The sequence below is a fragment of the Wyeomyia smithii genome, chromosome 1, assembly GCF_029784165.1.
Source record: "Wyeomyia smithii strain HCP4-BCI-WySm-NY-G18 chromosome 1, ASM2978416v1, whole genome shotgun sequence".
NCBI lineage: Eukaryota > Metazoa > Arthropoda > Insecta > Diptera > Culicidae > Wyeomyia > Wyeomyia smithii.
In genome coordinates this window covers 59,187,898-59,195,298 of record NC_073694.1, presented here as the reverse complement: position 1 = coordinate 59,195,298, position 7,401 = coordinate 59,187,898, and positions in this window count along the sequence as shown.

The following is a 7,401-nucleotide window of genomic DNA, read 5'->3' as shown; positions in this document are numbered from 1 at the left end:
TACCGGTGTGATCGGGCCTTTCTCCTACTGGACGGTCCTACGGTTCGGTAAAGTTTCACAGGTTTAGTTACTTTAGTATTTTGATGTATTGTTAATAGTTCTTCTGAGCCATCTCTGAGAAAATTAAGAAGTTAGAGGGCGTTACACACAATTCTTCGAACTGAGTCTAGTGGTATATTAAAAATATTCGGCACGATGCAAATTTGTTTTGTTTCCGTTGAATTTTATTGCAGGAACGATTCTAAACAAACACTAAAGATTTTTTTACGCGGGAGATACGTAACGTGTAAAAAACGCGTAATCGCGAGAGGATCATAATGACGTAACCTTACAGTATACAACACGTTAAAATAGAACGCAGATATGTGAAATTGACTTACATTACCAGAGTATTTATTATTTCTACCGTCACTGTGTTATGATTTTATCCCTGTTGAAGTGACCAAGAAAAAGTACAAACGTTGCGTCGATCATTTCAGACTTTTCTTAAAGTTAGGGGAGGTTGGAGAATACCTCTGTGGGACCTCTCATTTGATGCAAAATAACTCGATATTTTTGTTCAAAACCTCTTTTTTCCTTTTTCTTACAATTACGTCCGAAAAATACGAATCCCACCGTCGACATAGGTGTCGATGGTTGTGAGGTGGCGTGATCCACTCACAACCAGCCCATCTGGTCTAGATTCAATCCTAGCCGACACCGGGAGATTTTCTGAGGCGAAAAATCTCTGGGATCACGCCTTCCTTCGCATGAGGAAGTAAAGCCGTTGGCGCCGGTCCGTTAATAAACGGGTCGTGAGTTAGGGTCCTGGGTGTGGAGTCGTCTCCCTGGGCGTCGGTGATTGGCCACAACAGTGGCGGAACTAGACCGACGGAAAATAAGCGAGAATAAAAAAAAAATAAACGGATGATAATCCATATGGTTGAATGATAACCCCTTACAGTCGGGACTATATCCCGAACTAGTTGTTGGGCACGTTTTATGATTATCCAGCTTTTTACGCACCATAATGGCGGGTGCTAAAATGCGCGTTCGTAATTTGTGAACCTCTCTGCTTACGCTAGATTGTGATTTCTGCAGTTTTGGCAACATTAATATTGCCAGATTTATTGTTTTTCGTGCGAAATACATGAAGAGTCAAACTGACATAAGCAGAGTTGTCAAAAGGGTAGGTAACAGATTACGAATTTTTCATTATAGCGTCCGCCATTATGGCGCGTAAAAAGCTGGATTGATTATGTGGGTTTTCCTTTGAACTCAGTTGACAGTTGTCGCGCGCCGTACTGCCAAAACAGCAGAGAGGCCGAAAGTTTATCTCGCGAAATATATCCAATTCGCGACTACGAAGTAAAAAGAGATTTTAAAGGCTGTTCGAATTCGTATCATATGCGATTGTCAAAATGTGTTTGTTGACAAAAGAAAAAATATTCCCTACTTACTTTTTCTCCTGCAAAAACCAATCAGATATCAGCACCTTCGTAGCACAGAGAACAGACATTCATGTTCATATAAAAGAATTTGAAAATCGTGTGTAAAAATTTGAATCAAATCACGTTAATACAATAACGACATCTGTCTTGTGGTGCCCCAGTTGCTCTGCATAAATATTGCCGTATCGATATTTATCGATATCAGTGCTTGGTTTATCATTGACCCGAGCGCCACATAGCGGGAGCATTACCACTTACGGTTAAATGACGGTTTCAAGTTTTTACACATGTTTTGAAAATAAGATGAATGTCTGTTCTCTGTGCTCGTAGTCCCGAATAGGTGTCGCACAAGTTAGTCGAAACCACAATTTTTTATTTTGTATGGAGTGGTACATCTGATTGTCTGTGGTTTTATATCACTGCTATGTAGATATTGTTTGTGTTTCAATTAGTGATGGGAAATATCGCCCAAAACGGACATCGATAACAATCGATAATTCCGGGGCTTTTATCGATATTATCGATAAGTATCGATAATTTGACAGCTAACGTTTGCGGTAAAAAAAAATTTTTTTAGATGGCGATGAAAAAAAACTATTTCAGATGGTGATGAAAAAAACTATGACAGATAATTGAGTTGGATAAATTTCCCATGGAAGGTCATCATGTAAGCTTCCTCACAAAAAAATATTACGTCCTTGCGTGCAGCCTTTCGCGACAAAATTGTTGAAATAGGTCTTGCGCTTCAAGTTTGTCCAGAAATTCTCGATGGGAAGCAGGTGGGGAACATTGGGCGGATTCGCCGACTTCGGTACCACATCGATATTCAGCCGCTCCATCTCCTCCAACGATCGCTTCGAGTAGTTGACCGACGTCAAATCTGGCCAGAGCACCGTGTCTTCGCGCTTATGGTGTTTCTTGATGAACGTCGCAACTTCTGTCAGGCACTTCGTACTATAAATTTCCCCGTTCACGGCCAGCCCGGAGCGAAAGAAGAGCAACTTTAACATCCCTTTCTCGCTGATTGTCAGCCACACCCGCACCTTCTTTGGGAACTTGGTCTGTGAAATAAACTTTACTTCGGTGCTAACTTCCTTCGTGGGGGAGGTAAAATACGAAGAGCCCTGCTAGTCGTTGCCATCCAGGGTGAGATAGGTCTAGTCGTCCAATACCACAGCCGCGTCGTGATTCGCCGGGAAAATCGACTTGACAAGATGCTTGTTCACTGTTTTAGAGCTTTTCACTGTTTTAGAGCATACACCAACCTCTCGGCCAAGTGCACGCAGCGATTTAGCCACTTTTCCCTCGGTCATCCTCTTCAGCATCCTTTGAAGCTTCTTGTCGCGCAGGGTCGTTGGTCGTCCGGAACCGGGCTTTCTTTCGATGCTCTGATCGTTGTCCAATAGTGTCAAGATGTTGTAGATGCCAGAACCGGCGTCCACAAAGTGCCGCACTATGTCCCTTTTTGACGCGGCGGGGTACCGTTCTTTGAACGCGCACACTTCTGAATGGAGTAGCTTGACTTTTTTCGCCATCACAGTTAGAGTTTGACTGATAGAGCTGTCAATTTTTTTTTGCTAACTCATGGGTTACTATGATTGATGATGCATGAGTATTTTCGTCAGTGCGATTAAAGGTAAACCCATGAATAATCGGCAATTCTCGTCCATTTTTTTACCGCAAACGTTATTCGACAAATGCAATATTGCTATATAAATTTGTTAAAAACAGAGACAGTGATGGCCCAAACAGAATGGATACGTTTGCGTTGCGTTGACGTCAATGTGACAGTAAATGTATGGGCTAACTGTCAAATTTCCGCAAACGCAGCCGCAATGTATCCATTGTGTTAAGGCCTTGAAAGACAAATTTTACGATACTGCGAATGAAAATTCAAACAACCGGACGAGTTAAACAGTTTGTTTTGGAAAGTCTTCGGGTTTTACGCCGGGAATGCTTTCTACGGAGTAGTTTCAAGCCGAAATTCATTTTGAAGGTTGTATAATTAGGGAAATAATTGAAGCAGGCAAAATTCTGTAAATGGCTGTAAATGGCCAAAACTTCACGAAAAATGAATCAATTCTGATAAAACAGGTTTCATTTTACTGGAAAGCTGTCCTAGTTTCCTAGTATTACTTGAGAACTGGACGTGACAAAGGGTCACTGGAAATGTTTCGGATTTCCGGAGTGTGCGCCAAAGTGTACAGAGCGTTGCAAATCGAGCGAGAAGTAAAACCTTTCTTCTCCTTTCTGCTTGAGAACGAAACATATGTTACGCTTCTCGAGTCTTTTGCACACACGCTTTGGAGATACTCTTTCTTCTTCATGCATTCCCTTGAGTAGCAGCAAGCACGCACCGACACGAACAAACTCTTTCGTATTGCTACTCAGCTACCGTAAAAGAGTACGCGAGTTCCTGCTAGTGAGTAGGAGTACTCGACTAAAATTGCTCGACTAGGAGTGCTTGAAAAACTGTGCTCGAAAACGAAAATGCTTTCTTCCCGGTTTAGCTTCATGCACCGACAGTGAGGTAACGTGTAGGGTATCGGACTGCTTCGGTAAGTTTTTAAAGCAGTCTAATGCAAAACCAACCGAAGCAAACCGCTGCCGAAGTAGTCCGATACCCTATCATTTTTTTCCCCTATGCAACCATCGCAAAGCATCTTGAAACAATTGTCTTCGGCTAGTAGTTCTCGCGAGCTGGGGAATAGGTACACACGAGTACACACGAGGAGAGTAGACGGGAGTGTGTGCATATGATCTCGGGAGTAAATGTGTGACGTCACACCCTGCGAAGAACCCAATGCTCCGTCACGAGCCTTATAATTAAAGTTTAATTTTGTTCCTAGGAGGGCATAGCCTTCTGCTATGCTTTAGTCAGGCGAAACATTTGGTTCCCTTGACAGAGGACCGCGAACGTCTCTGTCAACACTCTATGTATCAACAGATTATGCCACAGGTGGCAAAGAACTTCGCGCAGCCTTCTGCTGTGCCACAGGCGAACAAACTCGAATAAAATAAACAAGTTATAAACAAAACAGAAGTCGCAGGTTCAACGGTGTTGATGCTCTCGCATGCGTTCTATCGTACATGCGGTACTAGATTATAGGTTAAGAGATTAGTAAGGTAAACAGAGAGTGGAGAAAGTCTCTCTCTCTGAGTTACCGGTAGGGTATATTTAAGTAGTGATGTACGAAAAATAAAGTCAGTTAGTCCACCGTTATCTTGTGTATTAATTCCGCGCCAAAGGCGCGTACAGGGATATCTAGTAGAAGAATTCCCTGGTAGGTTATACCCAGGATATGGGTATACCTACACATCTGGTGACAGCGGTGGGATTGTCCACGCCATTGAATATTTTCTTTAATCGGACGTATCTCGGAAGTCAGACGCGGTCGCAAACTCGGTCGTAGTAATCACGCTAAGGGAGCAAAAAGGAAAAGTAGTGGTTTAAATATCTGTGGTTCAGTGAAAAATGAAATAGTTTTTCGGAGTTTTAATCCAAGTAGTGCTCGCGGAGGAAAAAGAGTGTGTTATTTAAAGAGGAAAAAAAAAGAGAACTGAAGAAAAAGTACTTAACGATTTATCGAGGTCAGCAGCTTGGAAAGTAGTGCTGCTAGTGAAAGAGAAAAAAAAATAGAGCAAGAAAGAACGAGAAATAGCTTGAATAAAGAATTCTCTACTGTGTGAAAGCGGAATTTCCGAGAACCTCACATGAGGTGTTGCATGCCGCTTACGAGCGAGACTAACAACACTGAGTGTACATTTTTGCAACGCGTAGAACTTTTTCTGACATTGAAAATTCGCCAAGGCATCACCGAGGTATTTATCAAGTATGGGTGTTGATTTTGGCAATTTTTTCCCTGTTGGGTATTAATTTTCGTTGAACTTGCAGCACTCTAGCAGAATTCATTCGAACATTGTGAGTGTGTAGGTCTTGTTAAACCAAGCAACTTTGCAAACTTGCGTTTGAAAGTTTATCTGGATTAACATTTAAAAAGGTCAGATTATTTTCACGCGGATTTTCTCTAAAAGGTTATTTATGCAGATTTTCAAATTAACGTGGTTTTTTACGCAAATTTTTGAATTAAAGCAGTTTATCAAGCGGATTTCTGAATTAACATGGTTTTTTTACGAGGCATGTATCCCCCGCGTAGGAAAACCCTATACTTGAAAAAAACTGTATTTGAACCTTTTTAATGAATCAATATATTTTAGTAAAAATTATCTGAACTTTCCTTCAAAAATATAAAAAATTGAGTTGAAGATCCTACTCTGAAAAAAATATAATTTTAAAAACAAAAAATAATTTTAGAAAATATCGGTGATCTCAGATTGTTTTAAATAAAATATTTTAGATAGACAATTTAGTTGCCAAAAACGTTCTATGTGTTGCAAAAATGTACACTTTGATACAAACTCTTGAAATCCGAAACATTTTCGGTGTAGGTTGGTCACACCAAGTTCCCAAGTAATACTAATATAATACTGTTTTCTAGTGAAATGAAACCGGTTATCAAAATTGATTCATTTTTCGTAAAGTTCTGGTCATTTAGAATTGGAGAGAATTTTATTTATCTCAATTATTTTGTCTACCCCAGGATATTTTTTGGCGCAACAATTTCGTTGATTTGGATTTTTAGTGGAACTAAAAATTGTTTGTTGGGTAACAGATACTTTAAACTTAAACAGTTCCAAGTTAAACTAAACAATTACCAGAGAATTACCAATAGACTGCCGCTATGCATGTCCATCATATTATAAGAGTTGGCAAGCCAAAGAAAATGCATTTTATTACAATTTCGTATCATTGCTTTTATGAGATCATGCAAAAAGTTTGGATATTTTTTTAAAGTTCTCCAGTACTAAGTTGTCGAATTCATCTGTTCTTAGGAAACTAAAATCTATAAATACCTTATTAGTTACCATTATTTCCCAGAAACTCAGTGACACCCGGGGCTAAAGGTTCGCCCGCACCACCCCCAACAATGCTAAATCTTGTCGAATAGCAGCACCCAACGAATATCTAGCGGCAGAAGCAACTCCTGGGGTAGGGTAGGTGAGGTCTCCTTCTTTTGGGTCTCCTCCAGTAACCATCCGCACTGACTTGTGCTCACCCTTATAATATCGATAATTATCGCTAACGTCAAAAAATTACCGATAATATCGATGACCATCATTTATCGATATTATCGATAAGTATCGACAAATTTCCCATCACTAGTTTCAATTATTATATTCGTATATTGACAACAAAATAACTGCTCTATATAAAAATTTCAGTGTAATCGCGCATGAAAATAATTATCCCTATATTTTTGCCGAAAAACCCCAACGTTGGATGGTCCGCATTTAAAACTTATGCTATTACTAAGATTTCTATACTATTCTAGGAGAAATGGAACAGAAAGGTGTCACCACAGACTTTAATGAGTGTAGTTTTCTGATTGCTTCGCACTACCTGAGTTGCTTCAAGTAAAGAGAGCGGGTATGGGAACCCCCAAAAGGAGGAAAAGCCGATTGAATTAAATACAAACAATTTTACACAAGCTATTCGAAAACTGTTTTCAAGTATTTTGTCAGTCATTTAATTAGTAAAATTAATCATCAAGCTCGCTCCGCCGGTTCGTTCCTGTTGATGCTCGCATCGCAGCATAGAGGATATAAGATACCCGTAATGAGAAACGGGAGAAACTGCAGAGAATGGAAAGCAAAAATAACGAAACAAACGAATGTTGGCTAACAATACGGCGATGCCAACCTTGTAGCATTGAACAAATCGCAGCAGACAAATGTCAAACTGACGGCTTTTAAAATGTTCTGTCCGTCGCTGTCGGTGTGCGTGTTATTTAAGAGCAGTGCAGTGTTGCCTTACGAGCAGATCTTGTAACGGTAATAGACGTAATGAATTTGCAGGTTATTGGAAAATGTTCGCCGATATGTGAACTATTCTGCCGGCACTGTTCCGTGG